Source organism: Rattus rattus, chromosome X (assembly GCF_011064425.1).
Source record: "Rattus rattus isolate New Zealand chromosome X, Rrattus_CSIRO_v1, whole genome shotgun sequence".
Taxonomy (NCBI): Eukaryota; Metazoa; Chordata; class Mammalia; order Rodentia; family Muridae; genus Rattus; species Rattus rattus.
Genome location: NC_046172.1, coordinates 62539761 through 62553631, shown reverse-complemented (window position 1 = coordinate 62553631; position 13871 = coordinate 62539761). Strand labels below are relative to the sequence as shown.

At 42.3% G+C, this 13871-nt stretch overlaps 1 pseudogene; it reads right to left on the bottom strand.

Moving 5' to 3' along the window:
• Nucleotides 1–244: 244 nt before the first annotated feature.
• LOC116887945 lies at nucleotides 245–3232 on the bottom strand (annotated as a pseudogene).
• Nucleotides 3233–13871: the final 10639 nt, after the last annotated feature.

Here is a 13871-nt window from a genome sequence, read left to right as displayed (position 1 = left end):
GTGGGTCATGCGGGAATTAGAGAGCCGGCTGTTTTATCAAAGCCTCCACTGCATGGGGTGCCAGGATGGTGGTGGTGGCCCAAGGTCAACTTCCCAGAGTCTTGGTTAGGGGCAATGGCTGCCACCATTGTCCAGGCATGGTGGCCAACCGAGGCCCAGGGTCTAATTTCTTAGACAGGTAGGCTACCAGGGAACTTCCAGGGTCCCAGTCTTTGTGTTAGGACCCCTTAGCATACCTTGCTTCTCATCCAAAATAGTTCAAAGGGCTTGGTGATGTCTGGGAGACCCAAGGCAGGGGAGGACAACAAGGCCGTTTAATGTTATCAAATACCTCCTGTTGTTTCTGCCCCCACTGGAAGAAGCACCCCCTGTTTAGTGAGAGGGTACAAGGGGCTGCCATCTCCATAAACCCAGGAATCCAGAGGCGGCAGAATCCTGCCGTTCCTAGGAATTCCCGTAGCTGTCGGCCATTTCTTGGGGCTGGGATGTTGGCCACGGTCTGTTTCCTAGCCGGAGTCAGCCATCGCTGTCCGTCCCTTAGTTGACAGCCTAAATAAGTAACCTGGGTCTGGCAAATTTGAGCCTTTCTGGCAGAAGCTCGATAGCCCAATCGCCCCAAAGTCTGCAAGAGGGATTCTGTTCCCTGGTGGCATGCTGTCTCAGAAGTGGCCCCTAGGAGAAGGTCATCAACAAACTGAAGTAGTATAAGAGTGGGGTGCTGGACTCGAAAGTCAGCCAAGTCCTGGTGTAAGGCCTCATCAAAGAGCCGTTGGGCTGTTTTTGCAACCCTGTGGTAACCTTGTCCAAGTCAACTGTCCCGAAAGCCCCATTTCAGAGTCTTTCCACTCAAAAGCAAATAAGGGCTGGCTTTCCGGGCTCAGCCGGAGGCAGAAGAAAGCATCCTTCAGATCTAAGACCGTATACCAAGTATGGGTGGGAGGCAGGGTGCTGAGTAGGTTATAAGGGTTTGAGACAGTTGGATGAATATCTTCTACTCTTTTGTTGACCTCTCTCAAATCTTGTACCGGCCTATAGTCTCCAGTGCCAGGCTTCTTAACAGGTAGCAGAGGCGATTCCAGGGTGACGGCAAGGGACTAGGATGCCTTGGTCTAAGAGCCTCCTGATATGGCTTTATGCCTGATAGGCTTCCCATGACATGGGGTACTATTTAATGGAGACAGGAGTCATGGTGGCCTTTTAACTGGATAATTAGGGAGGCTGTTGGGCACCAACCCCATCCTGCCAGTCTCCGCCCCAGGCCAGTGGGAATTTGACCCAAGAGTCTATTTCTAGAGATTTTGGCTTGTCCTGTTCTGGTTCATATAATCTATATTCATCTTCTAACTGAAGGGTTAAAATCTGAAGAGGAGTACATGGGGGCTGGGTTACTGGTCCTCCTTCAAAATGGATCTGAGCTTTTAATTTGGTAAGCAAGTCACGGCCCAGCAGAGGGTATGGGCAATCGGAACATATGAGAAGGAATGAGTCACCTTACCAGTAGCCAACTGAACCCCGGCGATCTGTAGTCCAATGGTATCTTTTTTGCTGCCAGTGGCTCCTTGTACCGAGGCCATCCGGTCGCTGAGTTGTCCAGGGGCCTGGGTGAGGACTGAGTGCTGGGCTCCTGTGTCCACCGGAAAGGTGACTGGCTGCCCCCCAACTTCAAGAGTTATCCTGTGCTCAGGGGGGGGGAGGCTCCTGGCCCTGACCTCCCTAATCTTCATCTAGGGCCAAGAGGGAGGTCTGTGGGCGGGGTCTTCGGAGCCCGCTGGGTTTCTTAGGGCAATCTCTGGCCCAGTGTCCTCTTTCTTTGCAATAAGCACATTGATCCTTATCTAGCTTTGGCCCCTTTCGAACTCCCACCCTCTCTCCCCTTTTCTCTTGACCCTGAACTACGGCGGCCAAGATTCGACTCAACTCTCTGCTTCTTTTTCGGTCTCTCTCATCCTTTTCTCTACATACTCTATCTTCCTTTTCTTCTGTGTCTCTCTCTTGTTATAAATTCTTTCTGCCTCCTTAAGTAAATCCTGTAATGTATACCCTTGTAAATTTTCTAGTCTCTGTAGCTTGGCCCTGATATATGGTGCTGCCTGCCAGATGAAGGACATGGAGACATTTGTCATTTGTCCTGAATCATCTGGATCATAAGGGGCATACATGCGATAAGCAATTAAGTCTCTCTAGGAAGGCTGAGGAGTCTCCGCAGCCTCTTGTACCAATTGTTTCACCTGAGCCAAATTGGTGGGGCGTCGTGCACCCCTCGGAGACCCAGCTAAGGCGATAAAGGCGTAGGTGTCTCCTACCTTCAGCCATGGTGAAATCCCAATCAGGTCTCCGTAAGTGGGAAAATCGTCATCGATCTCTTCCGGAGCAAGGTGGGGCGTCCATTGTCCCCAAAACATGTTTCCTGGCTTCTAAGAGCACTCTCTGCTTCTCCTCAGAGGTCAGGAGGGCCTGTAAAAGTTGCTGTATATCATCCCAAGTGGGCTGATGGGTGAGCAAGACAGATTCTATCAGGTCGGTGAGAGCCACGGATCCTGAGAAAGGGGGGGGTTATGTTGTTTCCAGTTATATGTATTCTCGGCCACTTGAGAACGGCCATTAAGGCTCTGGCCGACCGGCCCCTTGTCTAAGCGAAAAGGCCTGGGAGGTGGAGTCTTCCAGCCACAGGGGAAGGGGCCGCCTCCTGTCGAGGTCTAGCAGGCGGCTCCACTTCCTCTTCTCTGGGCGGGGCTGTAGGTACAGGGTACGGAGGAGGTTCTTCCAACAGGAGATCTATAAGGGGGGAATTTGGGTCCGCTGGGAGGACAGGTTTTGGGGGAGGGACTTTGGGAGACTCTTCCTTAGTTAGAGCAGGATAGAGAGAGGAAGAAGCAACCAAAGGGTCAGGTGGACTCGGGGAAACAGGTTTAGGGGAAACAGGAAGCCAATTCGGGTCCACAAAGGGTTCTGCCCAAGGAGGAGGGTTAAATGCCAAGCTCTCCCAGGTGACAATGTAGGGCACCTGGTAAGGGTGTCCGTACAGCTTCTGGCAGAAAATCAGGTCCTTAACCTGCAAAATAGTGGTCTTGTTAAAAGTGCCGTTCACCGGCCATCCCACATCGTAAGTGGGCCACTCGGACGTGCAGAGGGTCTGCCATTTTCCTTTCTTGATTTCGACCAACTGATCACGTGCTCGGTCTCGGACATCCTTCCAATGGTCTAGAGTGAGACTCAAGGGGTTGTTAGCCATTGTCCCATGGTAGCTTCAAAGAAAATTAGGGCACAAATTAGACAAATTCAGCGATCAGACAAACAACAGACAGGCGTGCCAAGAAGCTTCAAGCGAAACCCAAAACAAAGAGTCAGATGGAGGTGCGAGGTCCTGACCCTCTCCTCCAACCAAACCACGTATCCCCTCCCAATCACGGGCTGAGCCCCAAAGAACTGGGCTCCAGACACCCTTGAACGTCTTCCAGGGCTGCGGGGGAGAAGTCCGAGCTCATCAGCTCCTTCTCTGGCCCTGCCCCAAGCGGGAGGCGCTGAGGGGTCCTGAACCCTGAGACACCGAAAGGCCCTGGGCCTTCTCCTCGACCAAACCAGATCTGAGTCAAAACCAGACCAACTGAACATGCGCTGGGACAAGACAAGACAAGACAGGGGCAAGACACAACAGATGTCGGCCAGCTTACCTCCCCGTGGTGGTCGGTGATCTCTGGGCGAAGGATCTCCAGATCCCGGGCGAGACCCCAAAATGAAAGACCTCCTGAGGGAAAGGTCCTCTCCGGAGGTCTTTCACTTACCATCTCCATTACCCCACTGAAGCGTCAGTAGCTTCTTCAGGGTTACATCATGAAGAAAACTGAATGTCTACTGGCCAGCTCTCCTCAATTATCAGTAGCTTCTCACTTAGAAATGTAACTATGAGACCTTTTTCCATCCATGCTGAGATTTTGACTGGCTTGATCTTCTGCATGCAGACAAAGATACTGTGATTTCATGTGTTTAGAGTCCCTGTTGCTTCTAGCACATAATGGTTTTCTGCAGATATCCACTACTTTTAGCTATTGCAATATTTCTGCCCACTCTTCCTCAATGATCCCTAAATCTTGGTGGGTGGGAGGTGTATGATATAGATGTTCATTTATAGCTGAGTGTTCCACAGTCTTGTAGTCTCTGACTATTGACTGGCTCTTGGATTCTGCATTAATCATCTCCTGAAAAAAATAAAAGTTCTCTGATGAGCGTTGAGAGGTTCTCTAGTGTATGGGTATGAAGATCAGAATTTAGGGACAGTTTATTACTATGTCTAATTAGTGGAACAATAGATAGAACCATATTCTCCCCTAGGGCCTCTTGTAGACCCAGGGAATTGACAGTCTTATATAATAAAATTTATTATAAAAAGAAATTGAAGGGGTTGGGGATTTGGCCCAGTGGTAGAGCGCTTGCCTAGCAAGCGCAAGGCCCTGGGTTCAGTCCCCAGCTCCGGAAAAAAAAAAAAAAAAGGAAATTGAAGAAGATATCAGAGAGTGGAAAGATTTCTCATGCTCACAGATTGGTAGAATTAGTACTGTGAAAATGGCCATCCAATCAAAATAATTTTACAGATTTAATATAATTCACATCAAAATTCCAAGGTAATTCTTCACAGAAATTAAAAAGTAATATCAAAATTCACTCACAAAGACAAGATCCAGGACACATCCCTGAACAATATAAATGCCTCTGGACTTGATAGTGGAGAGGGCACTGAAGAAGGTTTGGAAGGAAGGGAGAGATACCTTGGAAGGGCAGGAGAGAGAAATAAGGGTAGGAAAAGTGACATGATTCTATTTCAATTAAAACATATTTAAGAAAATAAATAAAATACTGTTGAAGGTATCACCATCCCTGATTTCATGTTATACCACAGAGCTACAGTAATGAAAACAGCATGGTATGGGCATAAGCACTTTTTTATTCACATTAGGGTATATACTAAGGTACTTTCTGTCCTAGTTTTTCTGAAAAAGCTCCAATAAAAATGGGAGTGTTGGTATGTCCAGGATATACTAAGTGCATTAGCTTTTAAAATATACTCATAATAGTAATTCCTGGGCCATAGTTCTATTTTAATATTTTATAGATTCCATAGTTTCCTAAATAATGGACCCATTAATTTTCATTCCAAACAATAGTGTATACATGCTTCCTTCCCTGTACTCATTTAGCATTTTAATGTACTCTCTTTTTCAGATAGTTTCACTCAGTTTTGTATTTGCACAATTGATGGTGCTAGCCTGATCAGCAGTGACGTAGAACTTATTGGTCATTCACGTGTTTACTTTCCATAAACATTTTTCTGACAACCTGGAAAACTTCAGATATTTCGGCCTTTGTAAAAACTGATTTATTTATATTTTTATAGCAAATGGAGCATTCAATTAAAAGAAAAATCAACCTATACATTGCGTAAACTATTTGCACATGATATGCATATATATGTATACACACACGTACACACACACATATATATGTGTATGTGTGTGTGTATATATATATATATATATATATATATATATTCAACATAAAAAATGAACTTTACCAGGATTTGTTCTGTGCTCAGAGAAACTCATTTTTATTACTATTAGATATTTTTAAATAATTTAATAATTTTTAAATGATATTAAATATTATTTCCTAGACCTTCTTATCTCAAACATGGGTTTAACAAATATCTTTATTTTCTGTGGCATATTGTTTGGTTCCTTCTACAATATAACTCCCTTCATTGCTGCAGCAAAGATTCAAACTGATAGTATGCTAGTTATGTGTTATCAAATAAATTACTACAGCCTTAAAGATGCTTAAATTAAGTCTATTTTAAGTCCTAAACTATAAACATAGATATATATTCATATATAACCAATTTATACATATCTATCTTGTAATGAATCAATCATTTCTTTGTGGAAAAATATTCAAAGTCCTTTACAATTTTCATAGAGCATAATCACTATTATAGACTTTATACATGAAACACTAGTAATTGTTACTCTGATATAAATATTATTTAGTACATACAGCTCAATAATTTTGACATTTCTTCTTGTGAACTACTTTTCTTATTTCCTGTAAGCACCACAACTTTTGAATTCTGTACAATCAATTTTATCACCTTCAGTTCTATCAGAGTCCTCTGTATTAGGTCTCATAGATCTGCAAACTATGGGCCAATTATAGCTGCCATATTGCTTGAATTTCAGTGCTTTCTTCCAGTGTTTTTCATAATTGAAAATCTTTTTTTTAATATTTATTTATTTAATATATATGAGTACACTGTAACTGTGTTCAGACACACCAGAAGAGGGCATCAGATCTCATTACAGATGGTTGTGAGCCACCATGTGGTTGCTGGGATTCGAACTCAGGACCTCTGGAAGAGCAGTCAGTGCTCTTAACCACTGAGCCATCTCTTCAGCCCCCTGAAAATCTTTTTATTATATGACATTTCCATTTTATTTTAGGGCCCACACTCAGCTATATCAACTACTGTTGTGTTCTTGCCATGTGTTATCCCTCCATGGGCATGCCAACATATGGCTGAATCTGTAGATGAAACTTTGATGTTGCTGCAAGTCAGTTGTAAGCACTCATGTGTCTAGGTTAGTCCTTTGGAAAAAACTTACTCAACTGATTGTATATCTTAATTACATTTTAAAAAATCACCTCATTTAATAGCCTGGAAAGTACTTTCCCTGGTGTGTTAGTTTTATGGTTTTAAAAGTAGCATAGCAAATTAACACAAATGTACCTGTTAAAATGAATATTACATTTTAATGGGTGGAGAATCAGTATAGTTTAGTTAGGTATTCTGAAAGGGGTTAGAATATATTTATTTCTTCAAGGAACTGAAGGAACAGCAATTCTATATATTCCATTGCTAACTAGCTGGGGGTGATAAAGAGTTTCGTTTATTCTTCATTGGTGTTTGGGGGCCTTTTTCTTTTAAAAGGGCAAATGAATTACATTGTCCTGTGCTTAGCAGTCGTGTAACCTTTTCCTGAAATATATCTTCTCAGAATATATATATATATATATATATATATATATATATATATATATATATATCCCCTGCCATTAACAATCTGAACCATTTGAAGAAAAGACTACACAACAAATGATGATGATGATGATAGTGATGATGGTGATGGTGATAACATGGACAAGGAATCTTTGCTGTTCCTAAAATATTCATCCTTCTCAAATTTGATAAGTATGATCTTATCAAAATTGGAGGAAATATTTTGATTTCTTACCATGTCTTTGGATTCACTCAAGAAATGACAATTTCCATATAATATAGATGAATGTATAATGCAACAATTGAATTTCTTCTTGAAATACTGTTTAAACACTGGGGAAATAGATTTTTTTCCCTAAATTCCCAAACTATTTTATTAGTATGTATTTGTCATGTGCCCCAAAGGACTACTCTTTCATTTATGTATATTCAGGTTAGTATAGCATGTTAATAAACCATAAATTAATATCAATAAGAATGTTTAATGAGGTTCACTTGCCATCCCATTAATTTAATTTAAAGTTACACAAGCAATAAAGGTTTAATTACATTCTTATAGATGTATTGTATTTCCTGAAGAATATGTAGCTATTAATTTATGAACACAGTAATTTGTCTAAGTTTGATTAATTGGTACTTTAAGGACAAAACTGTATATTAAATGTAAATTGCTTATTTGTTACATTTAACTTAAACCAACAGGCCATGATATAATTAACATATATGTTTTAAGGAAGATAGCATTTAATACTTTAGTTTCTGGACCCTAATATATATATATATGTATATATATATATATATATATATATATATATATGTTTTCTTCTAACTATAGTCTAAAAATAACAGTATTGTTTTTATTAGAGAATTTTTGTTAAATGAACAATGCTTATGGTGGTGAAAATTAATAAGAAGTTTCCTGCTTTGTACAAATTTAGTATTTTACATTCATACATACATATGTATCTTATTAAAATTGTGTGTTTGTTAAATAGAATTATTAAATTAAGTTAACAAATCCAATGCTTTATCAAAAGTATGATTTTGTAGCATAAAAACCTACAAGTTACCCTTCATAACTTTGAAATAGATTAAAATTGGTAATGATGACTACTTGATCAACCTAATGATGTAGACATAGTAGAAACTCAAGATATACAAAATGGAAAAACATAAAGTGGAAACCGAGTTTTCTATTTTGTTAATATGATGTGTGTATATATGTGTACAGTGTGCCTGCTTTTATGTTTGTGTGTGTAAGTGCAGATACACATTTACCATAGTGCATGTATAGATGTCAGAGAGCAAACTTGGGGCTGGTTCTCACCTTCCACCCTGTTTGTGACAGTCTCTTTTTTTGTTTGCAATTTAGTTTACATCACACACCTTACATCAGTCCATCTCTGCTATCCATCTCTCATTTTGTTATAGGATCAATGGGATTACAGATCAATGGGATTGCACCCAGTTTTATATGGGTTCTGGAGATTCAAACTCAAGTCATCAAACTTCACCACAAGCCCAAGCATTACCCATGAAGTTACCTCCTCAAACATGAGAGATTGTTTTTGAGTGCATCTAACAGATGGCATATGAAAAGGAAGGTCTGCTTGATACACACACACACACACACACACACACACACACACACACACACACACACAGACAGACAAAACAAATAAAAGTCACAAAAAGCCTACTCATCTGTCTAACAAGGATTTACATAGAATTACAGATGTTGTAGGTATCTTAGTGACTCTGGTTTATCACTAGTCTTTTAGAAAATTTGGGCCCGGAGCTGATTTACAGATACAACTTGCAAAGGATTTTTATCGCAAATTATCTTCTCTACTCCACAATTAAAGGATGCAAATTCCTGGAATTCTATTGTTAGGTTGCAGGCTTTGAATTTATAAAAACAACTGCTGGTCTGTGTACTGGATGCTATCCACAGAGATCTGCAGGGGCTTTAGTCTGGCTGGAACATCCAAATGAAGGGGTGAGCGGCTGCTGGAGACACTGTTACACGGAAGGCAGGCTGGAGGCACAACCAAGGAGAGGGATGTGCAACCTCCCCAGTTGCTCCAGCCACTGGTGCTCCTGACACCTCAGCTACTTTGAAATCAGCTTAAAGAGGCGAGACACTGCCCTGTGCAGAGCTGGCAGGGGGCTTGGGTAGCAAGTGAGGTGTAGCGGCCAGGAACAGAGATCAGGATCACCAGGCAGGGGATAGAAAGTGACCAGCACAATGGGCCCTGGCAGCTTCCAGTTGTAAAAACTTCAGGAGAGAGTCCTCTTCAAGTGTCATACTTCTTACGTGACAGAGCTCTCAGACGATCCATGATGAGTAACTCTCACACCTTTATTTCTTCTGGACAGGATCTTTCATACATTTTGTGGTGGGTTGGGGTCTGACAGCAGATATTTTCTATTGGCTTGGACTGAGATGTTAGGGATGCCTCACCTGCATGTGGAGGGGCTCGGAGCACTGCCCCTATGCGTCTGATTGTCATGATCCTCTCCATGAGGTGCTATGGTCACATGTCAGGGTCATGGTTGGAAGCAGATGAAGATCCTACCATCCTCTGGTATGTATGAAGTTCTGAGGCTTTCAACCCACTCAACCTTATCAATTTTCCTGGCACAGTCCACTTGCCTACAACTTCTCTTTTTTCTTTTTTATAAAAGAGAGTTGTCATCAGAATAGCAGTCTCCTATGTTAGGAACAGTTTGATAATGATTAGTAGTGATCTTTACAATGCCACTCATCTGCTGCTTTAGAAATTGGATGAGGCAAGGTGCCCAAAGAAAGCAAGATTTAATTTCTAGTACTGGGCCAAGGAGGCAAAGAAGCCAAACTACGGTTAGAGTACCAAGGGTTGGGGTATTGGGAACATAACATGCCCAGAGTTTCCCCTAGAGCTTTTGGAGCATTGGACATCTTGTTCTACCAGCCAAGATTCATTGACATAGAAGCAACATTCCTCCCCCCCAGCAAATCCCTCCCTGTTCAGCAGTCAGTAAGTCCAGGGCCCCCAGGTTTTGGAGAACAACTGCTGCTGAGGAGGTTATCTGGCATTGAAAGGACTCAGGAATGTCTGCAGTATACTTTCTCTTGTAGGAGGGTGGAAACCTGTATGAGTAGAGGTAAAAGTGAGTTGTTTTATGGTTTGACAAAGGATCTTGACAGTCAGGGGAACAAATTGAGAGCATATTTACTGTCTGAAAAGATGTTGGGGGGTGTCCTTGACTTCATTTAGAGATAGACAGATAGCATATAATTCTTTATATTGGGGGGGTGATGGCACAGCTCCTTGAACAGGAGAATAGGGGGTTTATCCTCAGGGGAGTAGTATATTATTGTTGCAGCTTCCTTCTTCCGCTATTGATAAATATTACGGGGGCTCCAACTGTGTGCTTTTTTGAAAATAAAAAGTTTGGTGGGGCAGCTATCACAACAGAGGGAGGGCAGAGGCCCCATTTTGGTCAAGATAATGGCTGTCAATTTATCCTGGGAATCCTATTAAGCTGACAGCAAAGTGGGAGTGATTTTTTGATTATCATTGAATATTGGAGAGGGAAAAGGGGTGACAAGAATGTCAGGTTCTTTTCCTAGAGTTTGTAGGACTCTGTCCCTGCCATTTTTAATCATACTAGTGAGTGTATCCAACTCATTTAAAATTTGGATGAGCCATCAGGGTATAGTTCCATTTCAACAACCCTGGCATTGTTATAGGGCTCCTACAGTATAGGGGAGAAATTAAAGATAAGGAGCTGTATGGGCATTGTTGAGTCATTCACAGAAAGAACCTTATCTTCTAGGACTGCATTGATGGAATTTAGAGCTTAGATTGCTTCAGAGGACCATGTTCTTGGGGAGGAAGGCCTTTTGTCTCCTTTCAGAAGATTAAAGAGAGCTTGTGGGAAGGGGGAACCAGGGTCAAAGCCAAAGTTTACCCAAAAAGTTCTGGAGGGAGGCAAGAATTAATTTTTGAGGGAAGAAAAGAGTGAGTTTCAGGGGATTTGTTGAGGAATGGAGAACTTTGTATATATGAATGCAATGGGCAGAATAAGTTGAGTTTTATGAGGAGATGTTTTGAATCCTAGGGCAGAAATGAAAGGTAATTGCTGGTCTTTAAGTAGGGAGGGGGACGTGGAAGAATCTTCCTATTTTAAGATATCATCTATATAGTGATATATGTTGAGTCCTTTATTTAAATAAGTTTGTAATGCAGTGGCTACAGCCTCCTAACAAATGGTTGGAGTGTTAGCCATTCCCTGAGGGAGGACAGTCCATTCATATCATGAGTCTGAGCCAGAATTATTAATGGTGGTGGTGGGGTACTGAGAACATAAAGTGTTTGCAGTCTCAGGGGTGGAAAGGGATGGGAAAATAGCAGTCCTTTGTCTCTATTGCTAATAGGGAGACCTTGGCAAAGATGGCTGAGCTGTGGGGCCCTTTCGGGAGCCCTCCAGACTAACATGGTGTCTTAATTAGGATTTTAGTGTTGTGAAGAGACACCATGACCAAGGCAAGTCTTATAAAGGATAACATTTAATTGGGCTGGCTTACAATTTCGGCAGTTCAGTCCATCATCATTAAGGTGAGAGCAGGGCTGCATCTAGGCAGGAATGATGCAGGTAGACCTGAGAGTTCTACATCTTCATCTGAAGGCTGCTAGTGGAAGACTGACTTCTAGGCAGTTAGGGTGAAGGTCTTAAGCCCACAAGCACAGTGACACATTTATTCCAACAAGGGCACACCTCCTAATAGTGCCATTCCCTGGGCCAAGCATATACAAACCATCACACACGGTTTTGTTAATTTTCCTCAAATCTTGTAATAGTCTCCATCCTCCTGAGCTCTTTTTTATAGCAAACACAGTGGTGTTCCATGTACAGGAGTTTGAAAGATATGGGTTTGAATCCCCCAGGAGACCCTAAAGGGATGTAGGTGCATTCCCTGCCTCAAGGAACAAGGGGTGTCACTGGCACCCCCCCATAACCCCCCGTCAGAGGTTTGAGACTAGGTGAGGAAGTGACCACAAGTCTCATAGGCTCAAGACAGATCAGTCACAGAGACAGGACCATGTCCCTGAATATGTAGATGAACTCTGACCCATCCAAAAACCTGTATTTAAAGGTCATGCTCAGAACTAAAGTTGTGCAGTAGTTATTCCATTATTTGAGAGCTTCTGTCACAAGAACTGTAACACCACCACTTGGGGAACTCCCCAAACTTACCACCAGAATCTCCCCTGCACCTCTCCTACTGGTTAACCCTGGGCTGAGCTACTGAAGCAGCAGGCAGTGGCAGAAAGGAGGAGGACAAGCAGCTGTAGGCCATGAAAGCAGTTCCCCTTCCCTGCCCGAGTTCTCTCCCCCTCACCTGAACCCCCACACCTAGCCAGGTGAGAGACTACCATGGGAGAGCACCCTGGCACCAGAGCCCTACAATGTACTGCAGGAGAGGTCGATGTATTGTAGTAGAAGCTGTTCTTCTACTAGTTGCGTGAGGGTTTAAGCTTCTCCATTGATATAGGCCACTGTGGAACCCAGCTGGCTTCATTGGAGAGCCAATGAAGGCAGATAATATCAAATCTAACAATGGTCCCTAGAATTGGGGGTGATTTGGAGGAAGGTTTGAGGGTCTTCTTGGGCATAATCTTCTTTGGAGGTAATGTACTTTATTTTGATGTGGTCTCTTTCTGATTGTGTGATAAGCACTATCTCTAGGAATTGTAAGATACCTCTCCTTAGAAGATTGGTGTATATTTCAGCTACAAGGGGGCATATGAATTCAGGAGCGCCTCCCGGGCCTATAGGCCTGTTTGGTGATAAATGCATGAGAGGAACCCCCTATGCCAAGGAGATGGGGCCCAGGGATCAGTTGTCAGTCATGTGAGATCTCTTGTCTTAAAATTATCTTGTGTACTCCAGTATCAATAAGGTACTTGGACGGATTCTTATCTATTTTAACAGTAAATTTTGGGTGGGAGCCTTCTGAGATGTTGAACACCAATAAGGCTTCTATGGGAGTAGTTGTCTCTCTTGCTATTGGGGTTGAAGGATGGCCCCTCTTAAGTTTAAAGGCTCTGATGATTTACCATCCTTATCATACAGGGAGTTATTTTTTCTAGTGGAAACCTTTCCTGCAGAAGAGGCAAATTGTCTTATGGAGATTAGGATCTGTTATGGGAAGGGAGGTTTGTGGGCATTTATTTCTCCAATGTCCTGTTTCTCCACATTTGAAGCAAATTTCTTCTGTTTTTACTCCTGCCACAAATGCCTGAGACACAGATGTAATCATGTATGGAGTGGTTCCTACATACTGGGTTGCCACAATCCATCTATCATGGGACATCTCTGGAGACCCTGATGGTCTAGTCTGAATTCAGAAGTCATACCTTCCTATACAATGTTTTTAAAAAGAAGATCTCTGGCTGTGAAGTTGCAGGTTTTTCTTTCTAGACTTTTTTTCTAGTTTTGAGAATAAAATCAGATAAGGGTTCATCCAACTTTGGGCTGAGAAAGAGTAGGGAGGATGCAGAATCTTCTGAGGTGGAGGGTGTGAATCCATCCCAAGCACAGAGGTAGACCTGTTCATAATATCCTGCTGTCTGCATTGCCTGCTGTGCTCCAGTGGAAAGTCTTCCTGGACAAATAGTTCATCAAAACCCAATGAGGTGTCACCTTGATCCCAATTTTGCCTGACTTGTTTAAGACATTCATCTCCAAATAGTACCTCTCATTGTAAAAACATCAGACCAGGCAGGGAAGAGCAGCAAATACCCCTTCAATTTTGAGAGTATGTTTAGGTTGGCAG